Here is a 15,837-nt window from a genome sequence, read left to right on the forward strand (position 1 = left end):
CTGGATCCAACACAGCTGAAAAGTAGGCTACCCGTCTCATAATCCCACCATGTCTCCGGGCAAGGATCGATAATGCACACCCAGCTATCATGTCATTAGAAAAAGAAGGTCAAAATATAATCAGGCTTTCTAAGGGCAGGTGCACTACATAAACTTTCTCACAATATTCTGAATGCCTCTAAACACTCTTTGTCAAATTGTACCGGATCTTTTCTGTCACTGTGATTCAACCTAATTAAAGGTTCCAAAATCAAGGAACACTTAAATCCACTGACCGCAGCCAACAATTCCTAGAAACATCTTTACCTCCCTCTGGGTGGTAGAAGTTATCATTTCCAGAATTGCAGAAGCCTGTTCTTTTGAAAATGTCCTCAATGGTGACCAAGATAATTATTTACTTTTTACAGTATTGCATTTTTGTTGGGGAAATCTTGTGACCCCCGTCAGCTAAATGATTAAGCAAAGCACTTGTGTTAAGGTTACAATCTTCTATTGTCTTTAATGTGACCAGTAGGTCTCAATATACTGCACCAAGACTTAGTTGCAGGGCAACCTCAAATTATCTAGATCTTTCTTCCGAATTTGACTAAAGATTGAAGCTCTTTTAGTGTACCCTTGTGGGATCCTATACCAAACAAGTCTTTTATTTTGAAATAGAAATGCCAATAAGAATACGGACTAGAGAAGAACGCTTGGCATATGTCAATGAGTGAATACCATTCTGCATTTGAAGGAATTTCAAACACAATCACTGCAGAATTCAGTACCACCAGATATCATGCAATGACAAATTTGTTAATTTTTCTAAGGTCCAGTACAATGCGCCATTTCTCACTCGGTTTCTTTATTCCGGTCACAGGAGAGTTGAAAGGGCTACCAACCACATCCCGAAAGATTCACTCCTCAATAATATTTTCACCAAGAGGTTTTATTCCTTCCTCTGCATCTTCTGAAGATGTATACAGTTTAACTTTGGGGAAAACTGCGTAAGTTTTTACAGTAATTTCAACTGGTACGCCACTTTTTATCAGTCCTAACTCTTTACCAGAGAAATTTCACACCTCTTCTTTGAAAGCACGTCTTCAATCCAGAGGCTGACCCTCTTTTGTTAAATATCATCGAACTGTCTGAACGTCGGTGGCGGAGCTCCCCACCCCCACCCGGTGTGCACACTGGTTGGGTCTCCCAGTCCTGGGTAGCAGAGACTTCCAGCTAACGGACCCGAAACTCCTGTGTGGCTGCAACCAGGGGTTGGAGCAGTGGCCCGGAGCTGCTGAATTACGGACGGCACTCCAGTTATCTCTGTGGGATCACCCACTAACTGCGTCATCCATGGTGGCTGACTGACTGTTCCTCCTTCGGTGAGAACGCTGGAGTGCAAATCAGATAGAGAGACCGGGAAAGCAAAGTCCATTTGTGTGCCAGTCTCTACAAAGTTTTTCCTAGTTGCCCTTCAGACTTTCCTGAACGGTGGCGATGATTGATGGCATTCCTCAGGGTTCATCTCAGGAATGAGAGCTACAACAGAGGGGCAAGGGGACGTTACATGGCTATTAGTTGGGTTTTCAGAGGCTGTAGTGGCTTGGATGGCAGATGTGCTTGCAACAATAGAGTTGGGTGAAGAGGTTAAGTGCAAGCCGGAGCTTAAAGACAATCTACTTTCAGTCAATTCAATCTCCATGGAGATGATCCCCATTGCCCTCTGGAGCATTTGGGCTATTGAAGTGACTTTGACGAGGGGAAATGGATGTGGCCCCCCCCACGCCTTTTCTTATCCCCATGGTGTTGACTGGATGTAAGCAAAATAAAGTTAAGCGTACAAGGGGTATAAGCCTCAGGCTACCTTAGTATATGTTGTGACCATCAGAGTTATTGGCACAATCCTTGGTGTGAGAAGTTGGCCTGGTATATGCTGTCCACTAGTTATAGTGGGTAACCTGTACCAGTCCAAACAACCCCTTATTGGTTATAGGTTAAAGACAACCTTTATTGAAAGCTATCCTAGTGGTATCTATGGAGAGCAGCCTTCAGGCTAAGTCTTGAAGGAATGTAAAGCAGCTTGTTTTACCAGTCTATAATCGCTTGAGTGCCTAAATGAAAGACACCACACCAGGTATATATATAAAATATATGTATTTAGTTCTAAACACACCCTCCTAGTCTCTTTATGAGACTAGAGATCAAAACACATAAGTTACACTTCAAATATCACAGTAATAAGCACAAATATACGTCAGGCCCTAGGGGCGAGCCAAACCATATACTAAAATAGTGGTATAAGAACCACGACTTAACTAGACACAAGGCCTAGAGCCTGTAGAATCGCTGGGACCCCAAGGAACCACCCAAGGTAGTGACACAGGGGACCCACGGGAGCCGGGTGCAGTGCGAGAACATAGCCGTGAGCTCCCGTTAGCTTCTATGGGGAAAGTCGCCGTTAGATTTTTAAAGATTAGGGACACTTAGAAATGAGTCAGGACCAAACCCTTTGGGACTTATGAAGTTCTAGGTTCAACACACACGACAGCACCGGAGAACTCGAGTTACCTCACCCAGGGAAGCCGGGTGCATAGGTGTCAAATGGTGTCGGGTCGCGTCGTCAATTTCAATGGGAGCTGGCGAAGAAGTGCTGCTGCCGGGAAGATGCGAAGTGTCCGAAGAGATCCAAGCCTGGATCGAAGATGAGAAGTACCTGAGAGCAGAGGGGACAGAGTCTGGGTCACTAGTCAGTGACCAGGAAGGCGATAGGCAGATGCCCACCGATGTCGGGTGATTTCAGGTGAAGAAGGTGAAGCTTGACTCTTCAGCCACTAGGACCAGGAGGCGTCGAGGAAGACCAGGAGCTGGATTCGAGCTGTCCCACGAAGGATGTCGAGTGCTGCAGCGTCGGTGCCCGGATTGGACACAACAAGCCTTGGCAACAGCAACCCACGCAGAAACGAGAAAGATGCTTCGGTGCAGACCAGCAAGGTCTGTGGGACTCACCACTTGGTAGGGAGTCAGGGCACGTCTTGAGCAACCAAGGAATCCCAAGGAAATTCTGTTACCCCCTGAGAGACCCACCAATCGACGGACCAGGGATCGCGAAGGGACCTCGAGACGAAACACAAAATGGCGGCCCACGGGTCACTCGGGGTGACTAGGCCGACAATCTTCTGTGGATTCTGTGCTCGAGGTGGGGGCTACAAGTCATCCCAAGCATGACTTCAAGAGACGTTGAGAAGTCAATGCACTTGCAAAAGTGCATAGTGGCCAGGTGTTCCGGTTCCAAGCAACTCATGAGGGCTGCGGGTCTCAGCTTTGCTGGGGACTCGGGTCGCCCTCTGAGATGTCTGGAAATCCTCTTCCTGGGCTGCAAATACTTTGGAGTCCGGCGGGAGCTTCGGAGATGCACACCGGCAAAACGCTTTGTTGGTGCCTGCCAAGCAGGGGAGTCCCTCCTTGACCCCAAGGGAGATTTCTTCAGTCCTCTAGTCGTTAGTAGAGCGTCAAAGTTCCAAGACTCAGCTTCAGCGTTTCGTCCAGGGATATCTAAAGTTCTGGTTACAGAGGTTCCTTACTTATACCTAAGGAAGGGGTTGGACTAGCTCTGGGGACCCACCTTTGGGAGGGTTTGTTAAGAGGGGTGGCTACACCCATTTCCTTTGTCCAGTTTCGCGCCAGAGCAGGGGCTGGAAGCTCCTGAACCGGTTTGAGCTAGACTATGCACAGGGACACCAAATGTGCCCCCAGTGCAGGACTTCAAAGCACTCAGAGTGCTCCCACCCAGCCCCAATACACAAGCCTGTCTGGGAGGTGGTTACACCTCCCTGTGATAGGAAACCTATTTTCCAGGCCTCCCCTGCCGGAGCTTCGGTCACCAGCAGGAGGCCAGACCCGTGTTTTGTGATGCCAGGGCTCGATTAGGTTTCTACCGGGTATACCAGTACTGTCATGTCTCTCCCTCTAGAAGGGTGAGATCATACTCCCACACCAGTTACTGGTGTGGGGGTATGATTCCAAGGTGTTTGACACCAAACACGACATGTTTCCGTGCAGCCAGTCCAAAGTTAGCATTTACCGTTGGGTTATAATGCACAGAGTATATGGTCAGGCTGCACCACTGACAACCCCGGAGAAGAGATTCCGAAGCTGCAGAGGGGCTCAGCTCATGCCTGGGCACCCTCTTACATATAACCAAGCACCCTGCCTTCAGGATTGATAAGGCCTGTCATAGGGGTGACTGATAGGTTACTATGTGCAGTGATAGGTGAGGTATAATGAACCTATACCTCAGTAAGGGGTGCATGCACCACCTTACCCAGGCTGCAGTAGCAGACCTGTGGTGTCATTTTGCATGGCTTTCCAGGGGTGGCACAATACATGCTTCAGCCCCTGGTAGGCCTCTGGGGTACCTATGTCCAGGGTACATAGTATACCATATACTAGGGACTCACAAGGGTACTCCAGAATCCAATCTAGAGTGTACCTAAAGTACATGCAATCAATTTAGAGAGGAAGCAGCTAGGCTGGGGCCCTGAATAGCAGGGTCCCAGGTAGACTAAAGTCAAAAAACAGTGATACACCAGCAAAACTTGGGGGGTAAACATGTGAAGCAGATCCTACTCTCCTACATGTGGTACGGAGCTAAATACCTTCACTTCCCAGAGAAGAGATACTTTAATGGATACCATTGATCACAGCTTTGCAAGGGGTGTTGAATTCAATAAAATATCTTCTTGTCCAAGGGGAAGTTTGCTTCATAAATGTACTTGTACTGTAACAAAATCAACTTGTCCCTTTTGTGCTATGTAATGCGGCAACAAATTATGGCAGTAATCTCATTAAATAGGAGCTCTGAAATAGCCTCTCTGATTAAGCCAGGTCTCCTTCCATAGTAGGGTTTGAATACAATCAATTCCGTTATGTTGCCACATTTCTGCAGATCTACATGCTGGGGCTGAAGGTAATGGTGAGCAATACTTCCAGGGTTGGAATGCACTTTTGACTTTGTGCAAACCTACTAACTTGCATGTTTTAAGGGTTTTCACCAACTATTCTCTAATTTTTTCCCATACTGAGAAAGGTTGGAAATTTACTTCCGACACTGGCAGACGAAAAATTTCTTCTAGGGTTGGGGAAAAAGTGGTTGGAGTGGAAATGAACTAGCAAACACTCAGATTTTCGCCTGTGCAAATCTGCACCAGCATATTTGCTCATGCTACAATGCAGTACACAAATATTTTCTAGGAGTTCTATTTCTTGGCCTACTTCTGTAAAGTCTTGTGAATTAACGAAAGCTGTATTTCTTGCACTTAATGCAAGGACATGGAGGCACTTTTGAGACTTTATTTAATAATTGGTCACCTAATGAGGTCTGGCGTTAACTATGACCTTTTGTGTTTAATAAAATTCTGTCTCTCTCTCTATCGGCTAGCTTTACTGTGAGTGACAGCATTCTGTTCTTTCACAAGGAGCATGTCGACACAGTTATTTTGTTCAGTGCCAGGAACTACTGTGGCAATGTGTGCTTTTTGAGACCAAAAACTATTTTTGCTTTTGCCAATGTTTAATATAATGGTGAGGGTCTGGCAGCTCCCACACAAATAAGGTTTTACAAAACCCATGCCAAAACAAGTCACGCATTGACAAAACCAAAAGGCTGACCAACAATTTCAGACCAACTGGCTTTACAAATGCTTTACCAATGCATGTTTATTTTTATGTTTCTCAATCTTTTTGAAACTGGTTTGTCACGATTCTCTCCTTGTGTTCTCGTACCCACCACCAGGGGGCCGCATAGTGGGACTTTACAGTGTTCTAATAAGCTCCCAGACCCTCCCCTCAATTCTTGTTCCTGCCCCAGCACTGCCTTCTATGCTACTATGTTTTCTTGATTCCTGAACCTGCACTATTCTAGTATACCCTTGTAGCCTCCTGTTCTGTATATCTTTTTCCGGTACCTGCCTTTCTTCCCATTTCCTTGGTTCCAGTTCCTAGTTTGCAGTCTTTCTATTCGGCTGTCTTGCTTCGGTTGCCTTGTATGTTTGTTACCTGCTTTCTGCCAAGGATGCCCAGTGATTTCCTTCCTTTCCTGTTAAGCACTCCTCCTTGCTAGCTCCTTGTCTATTGTGCTTGTGGTTTAGTTCTACCCCCTTGCTGTTACTGCTTTGCGTTTTCCTGTTTGATCACCAGGATTCGTGGGCACAGCTGACTACCTAGGTGTTGTTTCTTGTTCACTGCGAGTATTGTCCTTGAGTTGCATTTATAACATTACCATAGTTATAAGCTCCACAGACCCTGCCTTTGCCTGCATATCCTATATGTGGGTATTTGCAGTCTGTATCTGTAACAGCAATTGTGGGTGAGAAACTTACTGAGCTTCAGTCTTACCGTGTGGAGCTCCCGAGTGCTTTATCCCACACTCCCTTTTATTATTAATGTTGTATTATATATTTGTCTTGCACGTCCGTCCTGGGCGTAGTTAGTCTGATTGCTAAATTGCCTTGTGAGTGCCCTTCCTTTCTGAGTCTTAGCCATCTTTTTCACTTGAACAGGCTTCCCCTTTGGATCCCTTTTCCTCCTCTGACTTCCTGTGTGATCCTGGGCAGCACAGTACTCCTCTGTGTACGTTTTCTACCCCGTTGCCAGTCCTTGCCCAAGTCCCTGACGGTGTTCCTGACATAGTCCCAGACAGTCCCTGACATGGTTATACTGATTTTCTATTATGAATATTTTTGGGAAATACTAGCATACATCAACACATTTTTATAAAAGTGCTGCAAAGAAATGGTACCTAAAGGTTTACAGTAGGTTAGTGAAATGTTTTTGCATTTTTTTGTGAACATTTTATTTTGAAAGCAAAGAATCCTCAATCTTGCCTCCAAGGTTATGCAAACATTTGCATCTGATCAGAGAGAATTCTGGGAGCATTATACATAACCTCATATTGCTAAACATTGAAAACACGTGTGCACATTTTTATACGGGAACCACTGTCCGTGCAGTATTTACTTAGAGCGCTCCCTTAATAATCAAGACTTTCCATTAATGAACCACAAATACTAGTTTGAACAGCATTAAACACATGGACACAAATATTACATTATCTGCAAGCAATGCCTTTCCCTGATCCATAATGTGGTACTGCAAACTGGCAGTCAAAGGGTTGGTGCTGTAGGGGGTGGGTAGCGCCTACTTGTCCCAAGGACAAAATACACACAAAAACGTGTTTCCCTTGACCCCAAACAATATGTTTCGGGCGTTGGGCTATACGAATTCCACATCCTTGCAGCTTTGTCATTGTTTAGTCCATTAACCATGCATAATGGGCTTGTGGGTTTTGTGCAAATTGATTGCGGAAATTCAACCAACAGTAAAAAGTCAGTAGATACCACACAACGTAAGTTGTCTAGTAGAAGTATGAGGGGTACCCAGCTCTGTTTGGCCCTGGACGGGTGCAGATGAGCCTACCCTTGGCCTGGGCTTAGCCTCCACGTGTTCCACGTAGCGGGAGTCCGCAGTGCGCCATATAGCATTGCCGGTAATGTCACGGGGCTTCTCCTGCTAGATGGATTCCTGGGACAGGTAGTCCCTGAGATGGAGTTGCTGGCTTTCCCGTACAGTGCGAGTCAGCAGTGCGCTATATAGCGTCGCAAGTAATGTCACAGGGCTTCTCCTGCAGTCCCCATAGGTAAATGGATTCCTTCGACAGGTAGTCCCCGAAATAGAGTTGCTGGCTTTCCCGCACATCAGGAGTCCATAGTGTGCTATACAGCGCTGCTGGTAATGTCGCAGGGCTTTTCCTACCACCCCTCCCTGCAGGCAGATGGACTCCTAGGACAGGTTGTCCCCGAGATGGAGTTGCACAACAAACTGGGATACAACACCCTAAACAGAAGTGATATACCAATTGAAATAAAAAGACACACAAATGATGAACGGAAAGAGGAACAAATCAAGAATTCAGCCCCAGTCAAGAGATCTGGGTTACATTTTATCATTCTTTTGCTCACCATGCAACCCCAGTTTAGACCCAGCCATATGCATATCAGTCTTGACCTTGCTCCTCATGGGAACAGTCCAGCCTGAACTGCCAAGCTAGGTCCTCCCTGGACCAGAAACAAACATCCTGGGACTGGTTTCGGAGTATTGACCCTCATCAGCCAGGCTAGCTTGAATTTTGTGACGAATCTTCAAGTCCACAGAGAAGCTCACAAGTGAACCAAATTTCCGCCCAGGCGAAACGTGTTTGACAAAGATATATGAAATTAGATATTGATTAGTCGGAAGCAACGGATATATATGAATAGGTTAGCTACTTGACCCCTTTTCCCATTTTGTCTTTGAGATAGCAATTGTTAAAACGTATGAAATGTTTTTATTGTTCTTTTATGATGTTAATGCGTCGAAATAAAGATTCAAAAATAGTGAACCAATCAGAACTCTGATGATACCGATTCGATGAAATGCTACAGATCATTAAACACAGCGACGGTCTTAAAGGAATACGATTCAAAAGGGGGCAGCACACATCTTTCTGGTCCCCTGCACGACTATATAAACATGGCCTATCCGATGCCTGTTGGCATTGATCAGCTACTCTTTTACTGTAAATGTGTTAGACCCTTATGGAGAGAGGTCCTCAATACAATTTTTTACTTCAAACATCTACTATGTACTACGGGTGTTTTTTTCTGACAGTTTTCACCGTTCAGTGATTGAGAATATGATGGTCGTGCTATTATTTCTGTATTGTTATATACGTGACCACACCATACTGCTTATGAGTACATGCAACATCATAAACCACTTCTTAAGTTACATTACATGTAGCATCCTGAACACCACCGTGCAAAACCTCTCAATAACATCTTAAATAAGAGCAAGCAATAACTCAAAGCAGGTTATGTTGCCATTTTAGTATCGCATAAGCACATCTGCAATACTTCAGCGAGTTGAACAAGTGACACTGTATATTGGGATCTCATTAGTAACAAGCTTCAGCTTCTAAACATTTAGCAATCCAAAGTTTACCGAATTTGTCTTGAAAGATCAATAAAGACACGGTCATTCAGGAGTAAAAAAAAAAAAAATACAAAACTAGATGGAGAATGACTCTAGCAATAAGATATAAGTTTCATGAGCCTTCAGCCAAAGAGGTGGTGGCCGAGTTGTACAGAACTGTGGTGGAGCAAATGCAGCAAAGGGCAGACTAGCTGATACAGAGCACCATCCTGTGCTGCAGTTCAAGTACAGGAACATACAGGAACTTCCAACCTGCCTTCCCCCTTAAATGGGTTGTTATAACATTTTGATTCATTCATATGATGCAAGACATTATTGGGGAAAACATGTTAATGTGACAAGTGAAGTGCACTGCACAGTTCCTTGTGGGCACTGAGCTAGATGCTAAGTTTACATACCGCACACTATGGAGTGAATGGTCTCTTGGCTCTGGCTGGACAGTTTCGTACGTCGTCTTACCATATTTATGTAGCATACCGATAGGAGACTGAGATCTAGTTCTCAACTCAAGACGAAAATTAGTCCACACTTTACATCACGCCACAAAGTATGGATGGTGCTGTTACAGTTTGGTTTCCAGACTCAGACATAAATCTCCTCAACGCCCCAAACTATGCTACCATATTTTTTGTGGAACATTATTTTCCGAGCAGCAGCTCAATTAAATATCACGGTTACATAAGGCACGTGTGTTAATGTCTATATTACAGGTAGGCATCAATCTCATTGCATCACTACACTATTTGCTGAACTGGGCAGTACAGGTTTGACAATTATTTTAAAATATAAGTATACCCAAAAACTGTGAGAAAACACATACAATTCTGGAATACACATTCGGAAATGCTTTGTTTATCGCTGTACCGCAAAATATGTTCATCCGAAAATACACTAGTATAGTGCCCCCCCACCCCCCCACCCCCACTAAAAAAAACACCATCAGAAAAAGGCTATGCCAACTTAGTATGACTTCACACGAATAGCAATTTTCTGCGATTTTGACAAAGTATAAAATAGCCATGCCAGCTTTCCACACAAACATGCCCTTTGCCGGACTTTAACACAATTAAAGCACACGTAGCGTTAAGCGAAACTTCGACGAGTCACAGGCTGTCCACACACCCTCCAATGCCAAACAAATCAACATCTGTTTGCTTTCGCACACTGTGTGCCGCATGCACAGATTACAATACATAAATGGAACTGAACCTTAACGGGGGTTAAGTAAAATCAATCACCTACCTCCGTCGCAGATGGGGACCTCCCCCTTCCTGATGTCCAAGTGACCTGAAATATTATCGTGCGCCCGAGGTAACGACAAAAATCCCGCTCTGACAGCAGGCGAGCGCAGCTAGCTGAGGGAAGCCGAGGAGCGCATCTCCGCAACGCGCGCGTAACCGAGGCAAGCAAGGCAGACCCCACCCAAAGCCGACCCAGCGAGAGGGGGAGGGAGGCACTCCCGGCAGAAAAGCCCAGCTTTACTTCCACTTCACTTCACCCACGAAGCTCAACACGACCAAGTGAAATCCATCGCGCAGCTAAAGAGCCCAGACCGGCGCTGCTTGTTTTAAATAATAAAGGACACAAAAAATGCAGGCGATCTTAAAGGAAACCCTTGAATTAAGAACAGATGCCGTATCTGTAGAAGCCTTTCAGTAAGATGAACTCAAATCCTAGAAACACTGCGGCCCCACCCTTTCCGATTAGTTTCTAGCCATGTGGCGTCTGTTCCCAACGACTTCATGTAGAGGACAAAGTACAAACGGATCTTGGGAACGAGTTAAATAAACACTGGTTAGTTGTGTTAACGCCTCCAGTATTCACACAATATGGGGAAAGGCAGGTGACAGCGTGCTTTTATGTGGGCAACTGAAAATCAAAGGGATAAGCTATAAACACTATTACACGAACGTAAGTGGGAAAGCAAACAACCTACATGTAGTCAGCTACCTGCACTCTACAAAGATACAAAACAAGTAGGGGTGAACAACTTTAAGAAGTATCATATTTGTTCTCCACATACATTTGCAAGATTAAGCGTATGCCATTGTTTGATTGGCCTTTCGAGCACTCAGGCAGTCCAACACTGCCAGATGGACCAGTGTACAGGGCGTGTGAGGTCCAGTGGGCTGTGACCGGTCCAAAAACAGATCACAGATAGGGCTTTAAATGCGCCGGTACTGTCCGGTACGGAGTACTGTCGGGTACGGTCCGGAGTACCGGCACTTTTTCATTTAAGGAGGGAGAGTACCTGTACTTCTCAAGAGAGACATACTACTTTTAATTGGAGTGTACAAGCACGTCTCAGAAACAAACTGCTACTCTGGTGCAGAGTACCTGCACTTCTATTTTTCCATTTCCAGCACTGAACACACACTGTACCTTTCAACCAGCCCATCTAGCAGTGTCAGACGGCCGGAAAGACCAGTCCAACACTGGAAAGGCTCTGTATCACCACTGGGCAAAAAGCAGGAGAAGGGGTGGAGGCATGGGAGGTTTGGGAGAATTCAGGATGTACGTGCGGGTATCATGTGTATGTCACAAAGAAAGCAACAGATGCATTATTCCCAGATTGGACAGGGAAGTGAAGATGAATGTACCATAGTTTATTATAGGAAATGGATATCTGTACTGCATAAGATACCAATGATTGAGCGGCAGTATCCTACCACTAAGACTTAAAACTGACCAACATTTTGTCGAGAATATGGCCAACTGTTTCAGGAAATAAAGTCAACTGTCCTAGAGATTAAGGGCAGTTATCACAAAGAACAAGGCCGACTTAGCTAGTGACCAAGACCAGCTGTGACAAAGAACAAAACCTGCTGTGGCTGAGAACAAGGGCAGCTGTGGCTGAGAACAAGGGCCGCTGTGGCTGAGAACAAGGGCGGAGAACAAGGCCAGCTGTGGCCGAGAACAATGCCAGCCGAGAACAAGGCCAGCCGAGAACAAGGCCAGCCGAGAACAAGGCCAGCTGTGGCTGAGAAAAAGGTCAGCTGTGGCTGAGAACAAGGCCAGCTGTGGCTGAGAACAAGGCCAGCTGTGGCTGAGAACAAGGCCAGATGTGGCTGAGAGGAAGTCCACCTGTGTCTGAGAGGAAGGCCACCTGTGGCTGAGAACAAGGCAGATGAGGCTGAGAACAAAGTCAGCTATGCCATAAAATAAGGGTAACTGTCCACAAGCAAAAGGCCAACTGTGTCAATGTATATGGCGAACCTTTCCAGATATTAAAGCCAATTGCTTCAGAATAACTGTTCCAAAGAATAAGGGCCAATAAACAAGTGAACAAGACCCACTAATTCAGTGCACACATTGTAGCAGATCTCAAGGTCAACTCAGCCTGAAAATATGGTCAATAGCGCCAGGAGAAAGAAAAACACAAAAGCTCCAAAGAGTATGTTAATTTGTGTGTATGGTTAGTTGTGATGCAATAAATAGCTGCAGTTGCAAATTAGCATACCTGCACTATTAAATAGGGAGTAAGGCATAATGAACAAGTTAATTACCTTCAGTAACGTCTTTTTTGGTAGAGACCACAGATTCCTCACATTTGAATATCCCCAGGCATCAGACTGCATCCAGCAGCTTCTGCATAGTAGTCCTCCCTTGCACTAACAGAAGGCATCATTCTACCTCGTGTCGCTCTGTCCCGTGTAGATGTGATGTTGGGACCAGTGTATATATCGGACCGGAAATGAACTAACAAAAAGTGCTTTCATGCATCGTCAAGATTGGCCGCAGTGCAGTTTGGGAGCGTGTGTCCAGAGGAAGAGTGTGATGAGACAGCGTTGTTCAGGTAAGTTATTTATTTTTACCCCGAATCCCCTCTCCCTTTCTCCTCCCGCCTCCAGTCCCGCCCGCCATTGTGGCAGGGGACGGGCCGCTACTATTATATATACTATTACAGTGGACTGCTTTTTGAGTGCTTCGGTATATTGTTTATTGTGTATTGCAAACCAGGGTCTCCTGATTATTGGCTATTATACCCTAGGTGGCAGGGTTGCCATACCATGTAAGCACCTGTCCATTTTTGAGCTTCCCTAACTTACCTTTGCAGCTATTTGATGTGCATGGTTCAATTTGGCATAGCCACCACTATTTTGTTCATTTAAGGTAATGGATTGCCCTACATGAAAAAGGGTGCAACTATCTTGGGCAGAAATGCTACCTTTGTCCGAAAGACTTTGTCCGGATAAAATGAAACATATGGTGGAATAGAAGACAACGCTTGAAGTTTACTCACCCACCTGGCAGATGTTACAACGATGAGGAACACTTAAGTGTAAGTAGGCAAAAAGAACAACTGTGAATAAGGTCAAAAGGCAAGCACAACAAGAAGGCCAGGGCAACTTTGATCCCACTGCAGTATTATAAAAGGAGTAGGTGAAAACACACGGTTCAACCCCTTAAAAAAACCCATATCACAACAGGTGATCTGAAGTGGGATGGTTGATCCAGTTAACGTACACAAAGTCCAAAGGGCCAATAAGTAGCCTTTAACTATGGTCACAGAAGAACCTTTCTTGGCCAATCATACACAAAATAACAAATAAAGAAGCTTGTAAGGTTTGGATGTGCTGCGAAGAACACCACACAGCAAACCTCCCCAAAGTCATAAATAAACAGACTTCGTTGAAGGATACCTGACTGCCTGAATAACACCAACCATCTCAGGAGGAAAGTCGAATGTCATTAACTGTCATGGCTTAATCTCAACACAGGGAGGTGTAGGTCATACACGCTTGGGTGCAAGACCTGGTCCTGCTACAGCGACAGGAAATCCTCCCAAAATGGCAGTCCGATCGGAGGACATGTGCTCTTAGCTAGAAGTTCCAGGTACCATAATCTCCTCACCCAGTCTAGCACCCCTAGGATGACTTTGGACCGGTCTCTACTGATTTTCTTGAGCACTCTGGGTAACAGAGGCAGGGGCGGAAAGGCATATGGGAGTCCTGAGCCCCAGAGTGGGCGAAAGGCGCCTCCTAAGAAAGACTATCTTGTGAACTCCAATGCACAAGATTTGTGACACTGCGATTTCTCTGTGGTGTTGAACAGATTATGTAAAGGTTCTCTCTATTACTGGAAAATGGCCTCTGCCACCTCTGAGCGTAATTACCATTCATGATCCACTAGGCACTGTCAGTGGAATGCATCCATTAAGGATCCTGCCAGGGACTGGGAAATCTGGGACATGCTCTGGGTGTTCAGCCTCTTCTAAAGGCAAAGGGTCTACTGGCACAGGACCGACAACCCCATTCTGCCCTTTTTGTTGCAGTACCCATGATGGTTGTGTTGTCTGCTGGAACCTGTACCCGTTCCCCCTTGATTGTTGGGAGGACCGCTTTCAATGGCGAGCGAATAGATTGTAACTCCAACAGTTTGATGTGGAGGCGAGCCTCTGTCAGACACCAGAGTCCTCTTTTCTCCATCTCTCACATATGACCTATCCCAACCCAGCAAAGGAGTGTCCATCACAACCTTTATTTCTAGGTGTGGTAGGGCAAGGGTTCTACCGCCGGTCCAACTGCAGTCGACCAGCCACCATTGCCAGTCTGTCACAGTCTTCTCTGACACTTGCATGGAATCGGCCAGATTTCCTTGGTGCTGAGCCCACTGGGACTTAAGATTCCACTGCAAAGCCTACATGTGCCACCTGGCATGGTCCACAAGTAGAATGCAGGAGGCCAAGAAGCCTCAGAGCAGACCTCACTGAGACCCATGTCAGGATCATAGCCCAAATGTCCTAGACTCGACAAGGCAGAGAGGTGTCACTGAAAAGACCTGTGTCCCGGATAGCTGCAATGAAGGGGAGCCGTTGTGACAAAATCAGGTGTGACATCCACAAGTTGATGGAAAACCCAACGATGTCAACAGATCACTGTCGTCTGGAAGTGGATCACAACTGTTTGAGGAGAGTCTACCTTCAGTAGCCTGTCATTGAGGTATGGGAAGACTAGTATTTCCAACCACCACAGATGGGCGGCGACCATCACCATTGTGAACACTCGAGGTGTACTGGTAAGGCCAAAGAGGAGCACAGAAAACTGAAAATGCTCCTGAGCCATGTGAAAATGGAGTTAACGTCTGTGGGACTGCAGGACGGAAATGTGGAAATAGGTGTATCGCAGTCTTTTGGATCAAGAGCAGACAGACCTTGGGCCAGGACGAGCTTCTTCATCCTGTCTTTCCTTAGGAAGTTCGGAAGGGTACATTCTAAGATGATCTCAAAACAAAGCTAGAACAGTGGAACCTTCAGATACCCAGCACCTAACCTGATGTCACTCTCTCAATGTTCTCCCCTTAAGTTTTAATGGGGGTTCGCGTGCACACTGATTGGCACCCACTGTCACAGTGCCTATTCCCTCGGGAATCCAAAATCTAACAACGAAGCACAGGTGCACCACAAGGACGGACCAAAGTTCACATTCGGAAGAAGAAAATAAAAAGGATTTTGTCTCCAGAAATGCAGATTCTTCAGAATATTTTAATTTATTCCATTTTCATAGCATAGTACGTTCTAAGATGAGGCGAAGGTTTCCGTCCTTTATTGGCATACAAAAATAACAGGGGCAATAACCGTTAAAGATTTCTGAATTATAATGAGAGGTGTGCCACTGACCGACAGATTCCTTAGAGTGTGCAGAATGTGAAACGGTAGGATTCTGATATCTTTACTACCAATTACGGGGTTGATAACTACCACTAACTAAAGCACAAGAGCCAAAACCAATACCCTGACACCGAAAACCTGTACTGATTACAGTATCTATGGACACACCAAGGGCATTGAAAACTTCTGTATGCCTGGTATTGCAACACCCACCTTCCCCA

The 15,837-nt window shown here is 45.5% G+C and overlaps 1 protein-coding gene across 14 annotated transcripts in view; it reads right to left on the minus strand.

The window, feature by feature from the left end:
* Positions 1–15,837, minus strand: part of EPB41L2 (erythrocyte membrane protein band 4.1 like 2) — a 680,749-nt gene that overhangs the window by 578,988 nt on the left and 85,924 nt on the right. For 4 of the 14 annotated variants that reach the window (XM_085611889.1, XM_085611885.1, XM_085611883.1 and 1 more), the window contains exon 1: positions 10,249–10,555. The exons of the other annotated variants lie outside the window; for them this stretch is intronic. The gene's annotated coding sequence lies outside the window, so the exon portion shown is untranslated. Of the gene's footprint in view, positions 1–10,248; positions 10,556–15,837 lie in introns of those variants that run through there. 14 annotated transcript variants of the gene reach the window in all.

This window comes from Triturus cristatus, chromosome 6, assembly GCF_964204655.1.
Source record: "Triturus cristatus chromosome 6, aTriCri1.1, whole genome shotgun sequence".
Classification (NCBI taxonomy): Eukaryota; Metazoa; Chordata; class Amphibia; order Caudata; family Salamandridae; genus Triturus; species Triturus cristatus.